This window comes from Panthera uncia (assembly GCF_023721935.1).
Source record: "Panthera uncia isolate 11264 chromosome E2 unlocalized genomic scaffold, Puncia_PCG_1.0 HiC_scaffold_19, whole genome shotgun sequence".
NCBI classification, from domain to species: Eukaryota; Metazoa; Chordata; class Mammalia; order Carnivora; family Felidae; genus Panthera; species Panthera uncia.
Window position 1 is genome coordinate 3666933 of NW_026057588.1, and position 11858 is coordinate 3678790.

The following is an 11858-nucleotide window of genomic DNA, read 5'->3' on the forward strand; positions in this document are numbered from 1 at the left end:
TACTCTCTCTCTCTCTGGGCACCTTTCAAATACACCACACGGCAGCGTCCACGACAGCCGGGAGCTGTCCATCACGTCCCCAGGACTACAGGTCCTACACGGGGTCCTACACGGGCCCCAGCCCCGCCTCTGGTGAGCCACCCATCTGATCTCTTTCCCCGAGTGGGTTTGGGTGTTTTTCTCCCAGTCCACACATAAGTGAGATCATATTCATCTTCCTCTGACTTTTAACAAACTATAAAGTGCCTAACACTGTCGAAGGTCAACCTCTGTGTCTTTCTGCCTTAAATATACGACAGAAAAATAAAACCAAGGCTTCTGAGTTCATCGCTGGTTTTTCTGGTGGGGCTCCATTTTGGAACGCTTTTGTTTAGGTAAAAAAAAAAAAAAAAAAACAAAAACGAGAGAGTTGGTTGAGGGAAAGGGCCGAAGGGGGCAGGTAAACAGTAGGATACTGGGTGCATAACCACAGAGCCCCACGGTGCAGGAGTGACCAAACTTTAAGAGTCACAGAGGCGTTAGCCCCTCTCCATCCTTCCGGACCCCTGGTTGCCATCCCCCTCCCCCCTCCGCTTACCTCACTGGTGTTGGCAGGTGCCCCCAGCTCTCTCGGGGTCCAGCTCCTCCACCTCCTCCACGGCAGCTTTTATGCCTCCCGAGGAGAAAGGAGGCGGGCAGGGCAGGGGAGAGGGAGGGAGTCAGCAATTAGGGGGGAAGACGGGAGAGAGTGCCAAGGCTGGAGGAGGGGTGAGGCTTCACGGACACCAGGGGCTTTTATGAGCTGAGCTCAGAAGGGGGTGCTTCCCGCAGGGAAGTGTTTCTGTGCCTCACCTCAGTTTCCCCTGCAGACCCTCTAATCCGACGTGTACATGACCCTTCCTCCTCCCCTCCTGCCCCTCTCAGGTGTGATTTGCGCTTCAAGCTCTGTGTTTACTCGAGCAATCCCCCGGCCTGGATCTGCCCAGGCCAGGCCTGTCTGGGCCCCTGCACCCCACCTCTACCCACGGCCCCGCAGCGCTGGACTCCCTTCAGTCCCTCCTGCTCGTCTGCTTCTCCCTTGTATCATGCACCTCGTCCGTATGTTTCCTTCATTGTTATGGGTCTCCCGCTCCCTGGAAAATAGGCTTGGTGAGGGGTGGGAAGGCGCCTTGCTCACTGGGGGGCATTTGCCCACAGGCTTGCTTTCTTTCTTTTTTTTTTTTTTTTTGCTCATCATGACTTGGGGGTACTTCTGTGTGATCTCCCTCTCTGTTTCTGTTCTTTTTTTAAACCTGTCTTTTTGTTTCTCTCCCTCTTTGCCCCAGAGATCAGCAGGTTTCCAGGGGAAGGAGCCCTGGCATCAGGGAAGGGCATGCACTCCTGGCTTTGCCCTCTGCCCCCTGGAAGTCCTGGTCCTCACCAGACACGGTTTCCCCATCTGTACCATGCAGAGCTGGGGCCCATCGGTACCTTCTTTCCATCTCACATCAACCCCACCCCCACAGAAGGGACCTTCCTCATCTCAGTTATAAAATCAAGTCCCTGGGGGACGCCAGGGTGGCTCAGTCAGTTGAGCATCCGACTTCAGCTCAGGTCATGGTTTGTGAGTTTGAGCCCCACGTCCAGCTCTGTGCTGACAGCTCAGAGCCTGGAGCCTGCTTCAGACTGTGTCTCCCTCTCTCTCTGCCCCTGCCCCACTCACGCTCTGTCTCCCTCTCTCTCAAAAATAAAAATAAACCTTAAAAAAAAAAAGAACGTTAAAAATAAATAAATAAAATGAAAACCCTGGACCATGGGTAGAATGAGAGCAAGAAAGAGGACCACTGGACCACATGGACTGTTTGCTCCCATTTTCATTTCCGGGCATCCAGGCATCCGTGGGTCTCTTCTGGAGGAGGAGGGGAGGAAGTGACAGGAAGGTGTAAATGGCTTTGCTGGGAAAGAGGGTGAAGAAGGAGGGGTGTTGCTCACAGAGGAGGGAGAGAAGGACAGACGTTGCTGGAAACCCAGACGTGGTTACCTGGAGACCGATGAAGAGTCAGAGGACAGAGACCTCGCTTCCTCATTAACCAGGTCTGGAGAAATAAATGGAGTCCAAATCTCATGCAAAACAAAACCAAGGTGTGTGGGAGGAATGTCACTTTCTTTGCACTTCTGTGGCTGAGCCTGCTGTCGCGAGTCTGCATCCCTCTTAGCAACTTGGAAACGTGGGCACTGCAGTTTCCCGTCCGACCTTTCTTTGCTGCTATTGGTGATGAGTCTGCTGGGTTTTATCTGAACATCCACAGCCTCGCTAAGTGTCCCAGTGCTGTGGGGAATGCTAACACATGCCTGCCCCTAGCAGGTGACGGGAGACTGGGGTCGAAACTTATCCTTCCTTCCAAAGATGGGTATTGGGTGCCTAACTGTACTCTGTCCCTGCCCACAACCCAGTGAGCCAATGACCCAATTACTCCGGCCAGCAAAAGCAGAAAAGATACTTGCTGGAGCTTCTGGGAACAAAACAAAACGAAAAAATCTTCCTTTTTTAATGTTTTATTTTGAAATAATTTTAGACTTCCAGGAAAGTTGTCCAAATCATTCCCCAGTACGCAGACTCTCCAAATGTTTACATTTTTCTGCATTTGATTTCTCTGATACACCCTCCCCCACCCCGTCTGCCTCTCTCCTCTCCGCATATGCACATACAAATATTCTGAACTGTTTGAGAATAAGTCACAAACATTATATTCTCTCAGTCCTAAATTCTTCCACACGTCTTCCTAAAAACAAGGACATTCTTGGGGCGCCTGGGTGGCTCAGTTGGTTAAGCGTCCAACTCTTAATTTCAGCTCAGATCCCGATCTCATGGTTCATGACTTCGAGCCCCGCATCGGGCTCAGTGCTGACAGCATGGAGCCTGCTTGGGATTTTCTCTCTCCCTCTCTCTCTGCCCATCCTCTGCTCACTCGCCCTCTCTCAAAAATAAATAAGCTTAAAAAACTATTTTAAAAAAGAACATTCTTTAACATAACCACAGTAAGATTGTCAACATTGTAGAATGAATGTTGACACCCCACTAGTACCTAAGCTACAGACCTTACTAATATTTCACCAATTGTCCTAATGGCTTTTATAGCAAAACAAACAAAGAAAAAACAAAACAAAAAAAAACAAAAGAAACACCTCCACCCCATGCCCTTTGTTGGTCTCCTTTACAGCTAAAGATTGTCTCTACTTTATCTTTCATGACCTTGATGTTTTCCTTGAAATTTGGGTGAGAGTACCAGTGAAATATTTTGTGGAATGCTTCTCAATTTGGGTTTGTCTGACACTTTCTCGTGTTTGGGTTGTGCATGTTGTGCAGGAAAGTCACAGAAGTGATTGGGGTGGTGTTGTATAAATTATGTCCTCCTGGGTGCATCTGGCCATGGGAGCTTGGGACATCAGTTCATCCTGCTCCTGGTCAATTGCCTGGTTAAGGCGATGTTGGCCAGATCTCTCCACTGCGAAGTTACTTTTTGTCCCTTTGTAATTGATCACTGTTTTGTGGGGAGATACTTGGAGATGACGTAAGTGTGTTTCCTCAGTCTTTTGAGAGAATTTCTGGAAGCATATCTCTAGATAGATATGTATTCCTCTGTATCTCTTCCTTGAAAAGAAGCCCAAAGCCCCAGGAGATGTTTGGTGACCCGGTCACCATGAGGGGGAACAAAACGCAGGATTGGAACTGCAACACAGAAGGCAGGATGGGAAGACAGAGAAACTGAATCAGGACAACACTGAGAAACCGAGTCGCCCAGATCTGAAAACTCACCCCATTCCTGCATTTCCAATTATGTGCTCCTATGCTGTCATTAAACCAATTTGAGTTGATTTTTTTTTTTTTAGAGAAAGAGAGACGGTGTGAATGGGGAAGAGGGGGAGAGAGATGAGAGAGAGAGAGAGGGAGAGAATCACAAGCAGGCTCCATGCTCAGTGTGGAGCCTGACACAGGGCTTGATCCCATGACTCTGGGATCACGATCTGAGATGAAACCAAGAGTCAGACACTCGACTGACTGAGCCACCCAAGCTCCCGAGTTGGATTTTTAAAAGAACAGCTTTATTGAGGTATACAGATGTACAAAGAACTGCGCATATTGCTAAATTTAGACACAGACCAAGGCCCATGGCGCCATCACCACAATCCAGGTAACAGACACACCAGCACCTCCCGGAGTCTCCTGTGTCCCTTTGTGTTGGGTCTTGCGCACGCGCATGTGTGTGTATGTGTAAGAACACTTAACATGAAGTCTGCCCCCCTAGCAAATCTTGACGTGGGCAAGGCAGTTGTACGGCAGATCTCACAGCGTCTAGAGCAACTGAGAGTCTTCCCCGACCGCGAGTTACTGTTACTACAGAAGGTAAACGGGAGAGTTCACAAGCATGTGAACAGCCAACAGGGCCGAGAAAAAATTGAAAGGGAAATCAAAAAATGTCTTGAGGGGCGCCTGGGTGGCTCAGCTGGTTGAGCGTCAGACTTCAGCTCAGGTCACGATCTCAGGGTTCATGAGTTCGAGCCCTACATTGGGCGCTGTGCTGTGCTTGGGATTCTCTCCCCGTCTCTCTGCCCCTCTCCCACTCACACACACTCATTCTCTCTCCTTCTCTCTCTCAAAATAAATAAATTTAAAAAAATGTCTTGAGTTAGGCTAGATGACTTGGATTTCTAGAACTTGTGGGGAACACTTCCCAAGAGACCAAACCTCCCATCTCCACCATTGCGTCCCAGTTTTCTTGGGGTGGGCGTGTGAGGTCAAGATGTCAACGGTGGCTCGTCCTCAGTGCTCTGAAGGGTGGAAGAACACGGACACTGGCGACTATGAGCTGCAGGCACTTGAATCCTTACTCCCACCCCTACTCTCTACACACACATTCTGCTTCTGCTGGGAACACTCATCAACATCCAAATAACTGACTGCACACTCCATTTCTTTTCCATCAAGTACTAGAGAAACGAGGGAGGAAGATTCAGCCTGCCCCCAACTAAAAGTATATTTGAGGGTCTAAAGGATGAAGGTTGTGAACTGAGAGAGTTGAGAAAAAATAGGGAATCAGAGATGATAGATAGATAGATAGATAGATAGACAAAACAGACAGAAGAAAAAGATGCAGAGGGTCAGTGAGAATATTTGCATCTAAGATTAGATCCACGCTGTTCCTCAGAGCTAAGGGAATGGAACAAACATTTGCAGAACAATGCTAAGTGGATGATAAAAATAATAGCTTCTGATTCAGACCTTTACTCTGCCAGGGATAGAGTGTCTTTATATGGGTTATCTCATTGAATCTGAAAAACAGCCCTATAAAATGGGTAGTATTGTGATCTCATGTATTTTAATTTATTTTTTAATGTTTATTTATTTCGAGAGAGAGAGAGAGGGAGAATCCCAAGCAGGCTCCACAATCAGCACAGAGCCCAACTTAGTGCTCGATCCCACAACCCTGGGATCATGACTTGAGTCGAAGTCAAGAGTCGGACACTCAACTGACTGAGCCACCCAAGTGCTCCTGCCTTGTGTTCTCATTTTAGAGGGGGAGATGTAGGTTCTGAGAGTTGAAATAACACCTCCCAGGGGACAGGGGCAAGCTTGCTCTTTGGCCGGCACTCCTCACTGCTGCATTAGGCATGCGTTCAATCACATGAAGCAGGCAGTGACCATCGCAGTACATCAATGCTCCCACACACGTCCAATTCTTGTCTCAAACCCTACAAGGCAACTCAGTCAAAAGCTGTGTACGTTTTGAGATTCTGGACGTATGTTTCCAAGTTGTCCTTCAGCAAGAGTGTACCAGTTTCTGGTTCCACAGAGCCACAGAAAGGTACCATGTCGTCGGAGAGAGTCACAACGGTCAGGAGAAGTTACCGGGAGGGCTGGGAAGCACTAGGCCCTGTTGGTGCGGGAGAAAGACCTACCTGAGTTACTGAACCAGAATTCATTGAATTCTCAGATTTTTAAAGGGGGTTGGGCTGGTGAAGCTGTAATCGTGATGTCAGAAGGATCAAGCACAGCACCTGTGGCCAGAGCCGACTCCCCCAACAATGTTTCTGTGCAAAGCTGAGGAGAGCCAGAATGGAGTGGGGCCAGTGGCCGTCAGGTGGGGGTGGTGCGGCTGACTCATGGGCCAGAGTCACCAGAAGTGGAAGGGCGTCCTGGGGTTGGGCGGATGACAAAGGTGGTGATGGGGAAAGACAGAACGAGTGGATATCAAATGGTGAAAATTTGAAGAGTGAAGAGGCGGCAACCTGCCTGGATTCCGAATCCGAGGGTGCGTGGAGAATGGTACAGAGATGGTTATGTGGGCGGCGATGGGCTCCTTCATGTTGGTGGGGTGGGCCGTATCTTTTTAGTTTCTGCTTTCCTCGTAGGTGCACAGATAATATTAGTAGAATATTGAAAAGGGGGTAGTGTCCCGCCAAGGATGGACAGAAAGGGCGAGCATTCTGCTGTTGGCTCTGCCTGGAATGCCCCCGCCAGATATTGCGTGGGTGAGTCCCTTCCTTCAGAGTCTGCAACACAGCAGACTGAAAGAGGGTAAATAAAATAAAATGAAAGAAAAGATCATAATGAAGAGACAGGGTGAGACCTTGGCACAAGCACGGCAGGCTACTCTTTCCTGTTGGTTAACTCTGGCTACCATGAGGTTCGGGGAGGTGCTGTAATGTGGAGGGATTGTTACGCATCATCATGGAGACAGGTACACGTGAATGTCTTTGGATTTTACCCCTGTGGAGTGAGGCAGGCTCTAAAAACCCATAAAACCACTCACAAAAGTCTCCTAAGGTTTACAAATTTAGACCCATGTTTGTCTTTTCAATCTTACCAAAGAAATCCCCTCACAGACATACAATAAAAGTGAAAAGGGGGTCCTTGTACAGTTCAAAAACAATTTTGCATGGAAGCTTTATTTCTCCTTCCCATCCAAGGAGGTAAAAATGAGCTTGGGGGAGTTGGGTGCATGCTTCCTTCCTCCTGCCGGTCAGCTTTGAGCACCCACCTCTGTCCATTGTGCCGAATATTCAAAATGTTCTTCGTTTCTTTATTATCTTGGACCCAAATTAGGGAATTGCAATTAATCCTCTAAAGGACATAGGCATGCTATTGTTTGGGGTTGGGAACCTGGGTTAGGATTAAGACCCCACTCCCTTTACTGTCCATAACCCCAAGATCAGTGTTGTTCCAACACCCCTGGGTTCTCCACTCGTGTGTCCACTTAACCCCCGGGAAAAGAAGGACTCAGTCAGTCGCCTCGAGTCTCTCAGACGTCTTCACGTCTCACTGACCTGCCATGCAGTTGTGGGAGAGTCACGACAGATCTCTGGATCTCCGTTGCTTTACTGGTAAACTGAGGGATCAGGTCAGATGTTGTAAAGGGGTAACCCCGATCAGACCCTCTTCGGGTTCCTCTGCGGTGTTTCTGACAAATCGCAAGGCGAGCCACCCGCGTGTAGAGTTCAGGAATTTCAAGTACAGACCTGATCTCTGGCTTCTCTCGATATGTCAGTGGGTCTGTACATCCCCAGATGGCAGCCACCGGCCAGGGCTGAGTGGCAGCTCTTGACAAGGTGTGTTCTTTCCAGTTGACTGCAGACCTCACCAACCCCTACTGTGTACCCCTCGCTCCTTCACCTGTTTCTGCAGTATCTCTGGTTCCCATTATGTCACTTGGGACCTTCTGCCCTAGAAACCCTCTGATGTCCTGGATTAAAAAGATGAATCTGAGACTTTTCCTTGGGCTCTGTGATGGGAAGGGGATACGTGCAGAGGCTTTGAACTGGCTCCCCGCCCCGGAACTCAGCACTTTCCGATATCTTCGTGTCCTGGCATCTCTCATTCCCTGGGCTGCTCTGTGTTTCTTCGGAGGAAGAAAGGGACGTGGAAAGAGAGCTTTGGAACCGCACGTACCTGGGTTTGAATCCCAGCTCTGCTGCTTCCTAATTAGCCTACTGTCGGCTTCTTTATCTTTAGAAATGATTGTTTTTATTATAAAAATAATAATATCTCCACGGAGTTGTTATTTTATTTTTTTAACGTTTATTTATTTTTGGGACAGAGAGAGACAGAGCATGAACGGGGGAGGGGCAGAGAGAGAGGGAGACACAGAATCAGAAGCAGGCTCCAGGCTCTGAGCCATCAGCCCAGAGCCCGATGTGGGGCTCGAACTCACGGACCGTGAGATCGTGACCTGAGCTGAAGTTGGACGCTCAACCGACTAAGCCACCCAGGTGCCCCTCCACGGAGTTGTTATGAGAACAATTAAGTATTGAGGACTCTGCATATAAGGCAGGCTGGGAAGGGACCCACTGTGGAAAGGAGCCTTCATCAAACATCATGGTCAGGGGCGTCTGCACGGCTCAGTTGGTTAAGTGTCTGACTCTTGGGTTCAGCTTAGGTCATGATCTTGTGGCTTCGTGGGTTCGAGCCCTGCATTAGGCTCTCTGCTGACAGCAATGCACAGCCTGCTTGGGATTCTCTCTCCCTCTCTCTGCCCCTTCCCCACTCACGCTGTCTCTGTCTCTCTCAAAATACATAAACTTTAAAAATAACATCATATTTACAGTAATCATACGCACTAACTGGGCTCTAAGTGATGTGCTAAGGACATTGTGCGTCTGACTTCACTGAACCCTCCTGATAACCCTGTGAGATAGGTATTACCTTCACTGAACCAGTGACAAACACAAAGGCTCAGAGAGGTTAAGTAACTTCCCCAAGATTGCACAGACAATAAATAACAAGATCCAAGCCCAGGCGTTGGGACCCCGGAGCCTATTTGCTTACCCATCATGCAGCCATGCCTACAAGTGAGAGCCTCCCCTGTTTGTGTGACTGCAGAATAGGGGACGTGGTAGGATCCAAGGTCACGAGTGAGTAAGCGGAGGGCGCTTTCTTCTCTCCTGGACCGGACTCACCCCCTCCTGCATGTTGTCTGCACTGAGCAATGCCTCTGAGTTGCCTGCTCTCATCTTCTCCCCACCCCCCCCCAACCTGTTTTCCACACAACGGCCAAAACAGTGCCCTTAAAATACAAGCAGGATAACGCGGGGCTTGCCCAAAACCTTGCAGCGGCTTCCCAGCGTCCCGAATTTATAATTAACCTCTCACGGCAGCCCGGACGCTCATGGCTCATCCTCCCTTCCTTCCTCGCTCCGGCCACCCTGGCCTCCTGCCCACACCAGGCTCTCTCTGCCCCGGGGCCGTGGCCTGGCTGTGTCCTCTCTCCATAAGGTCTTCCCCAGGCCTCACCCGAGCCCCTCCTCAGACCTTCCCGACTCTTCCATCTCTACTGTCTGCCCCCAAACGTGCCCTGGACCATCTGAGCGTAAACTCAGCCGGGCAGGGACTCCACCTGGGCTCTCCTCCTTCCATGGGCCACTTGACGTGGTACCCGGCCACTGTGCATGCTCATGAACGACTTCTGAGCAAACGGAGGGGTCTTAGCAGAGGGGCTGCACTGCCGGCCCCACCCTTTCCTGCATCCACACCGTCTGCACGTGGCCTTACGACTCCCTCCTTCCCCTTGACCGCGGGCTGGCCTTGCAGCTGGCTCTGGCTGAGAAAAGACGGCGGGAAAGTTGTGCTGGCTTCCAGCCTATGCCCAGGATGCCTTGCCTACCCCCGCTCCTCTGGCTCACCCTCAAAACCCTGCCTCTGCCATGGGAACGAGCCCAGGCACGTCTGAGAGTGGGCCCCTCGTCGGAGACAAGGGTGACCTTGCTTACTGATGACAGACTCAGGTTTCCTCAGACCCTAACACCGCCTCTCGTTTGCAGCAGGGGTGAGCGGCGTGGGGGAACACCTAGGCTTGGCTCAGAGTTAGGGGTAATGAAAATGAAGGGCACAGCTTTGGGTGTATTTTGGGAGTGAGAGCAGAGTGGATTTGGGGGACCTGTGAGCAGACGAAGAGCACGGCCCTGGGTGCTCCTGGTCACCTCCTCGCACGGCGGTTCAGGAGCAGCGTTGGGTTCCCCCGGTGTGCTGTCCTGTTATGGGGAGGGAGGGGTGCAGCGGCCTCAGGGGAGCCCCCACGGGGACCTACGCACAACAGTCTCCCTCCCTGTCGCTGAAGAAGGAAGCAGGGAAGCCTCCAGAACCACAGCCCAGGCTCTCTCTGGGCTGTGGTGCCCGTGGGTGAGTAAAAGCTTGCAGATAAGGCGGCCTGTGGTAGGACGGCTCTAACCTCGCCCAGCTTCATCACGGCGGCCTCTGGGGGCGCAGTGCTGGCTTTTACCTGCTCCCTTCTCTTGAGAGGAAGTCTGCGACCCTCACGCCCTCCCTTCTGGGCTCCCCATCACTGTTGGTTTGTGCAAAACCATTTTATTTAGCTCATTTGTGGCTAATGCCAGAGATCGTAGGGAAGAGGCATTCGAGGGCCAGACTGCATGGTTAGCGGGGAGCAAGGCTGCTGCATCCAGACAGGTGATGGACCGCAGGACAGTGAACCGTAACACCCTGGGCTTAAACCTGGTCTACCACACTCAAGAAAGACCTCGCAGGAACCAGCTTGGAGCACGTTAACCTGGAAACGGCGCGAGTGGCAGACAGCAGCCTCCAAACGATGGTTGGTCAAACATGGTTTCGTTACAAGATGACCCTCAGAGAGGATTTATTTTTGAATGCTCTAGCGTGATTTTATAAGGAGGCACCGTTGAATTTTGTCCCTATTTCCAAGCCTTGGGCTTTTCCCAACAATGTGGGTGCACCCCTCCCCCACTCTCCAGGGGATGGACATTTACGCCCCCCCCCCACTCGGTGCCGCCCCAGCCACATGGAGTGGGTGTGTCTGGTGACCCCCCGGTGACCCCGCCTGCAGCGCTCTGCACCACCAGCAGCTGGCACGAAGCTTGTTTCAGCCTTCTAGCATGTCCTTCCGGTCGGGGGGCCGCCCCCAGGCCCACCTTGGGCTGTGGAAGCTGAGGTCAGACGGATGTGCCCCCTGGCGGGCACTGAGGGGAGAACACCTGGGTGCCCATCTCCCCATCTCCTTAGTTGTCTCCTAGGGCGTTCTTCAGTGGCCCCTCCAATCCTAACCAGGACGGAGGCTCACGAGGACACGGGGGGAAGCGGGGGTCCACACCGATGGACACAGTGTGTGTGTGTGTGGGGGGGGGGGGGTTCCCGGAGCAAACCAGGGTATAGGGGAGCTTGTCCGAAGGGACGGAGCAGTGTCCGCGCTGCTGGCAGAGGCAGGGAGCCGAGTGACACAGGAGCCTGTCAACGGTCACTGCGTGATGAGTGGGCGCAAGGCACTGGGGTCAGACCGCCCGGTTCACACCCACGGCCATGACCCAGTCGCTTCCCCTTTCGGAGCCTCAGTTTCTCCATCTGTGAACGGGGGTGGCAGCAGCGCTTGCCTCGTTGGGTGCGGTGGTAAGTGAGACGGTGGATGTCAGCACGTGACACAGGACTTGCTGTTCTCACCGGAACCCGTCCTCAGGCCCCGCCCCCACTCCTCAGCTCCCCCTACCGCCCTGCTGAGGTCCTCAGACCTCCCCCTACTTCTCCCGTTCCCCCTACTGCCTTGCTGAGGTCCTCAGACCCCGCCCACTCCTCAGCTCCCCCTACTCCCTGCGGAGGAACTCAGACTCCCCTGCCCACTCCTCACGCTCCCCCTACTCTCTGCTGAGGTCCTCAGAACCCCCCTCTCCTCCCCCTCCCGCCCTGCTGAGGTCCTGCAGCTGCAGACGCTGCTTCTCCAGGCCTCTTTCCTCAGGAGGACAGCGGGCACAGGGACACGGCGCCCTGGCCGTGAGGAGGGCACCGTGACAAAGGTGTGTGCGGGCCGCTCACGCTGACAGTGCCCTGTGTCCGAGTTCACTGACCACTGGACTTCCGACTCACAGGCAGGGGCGGAGAC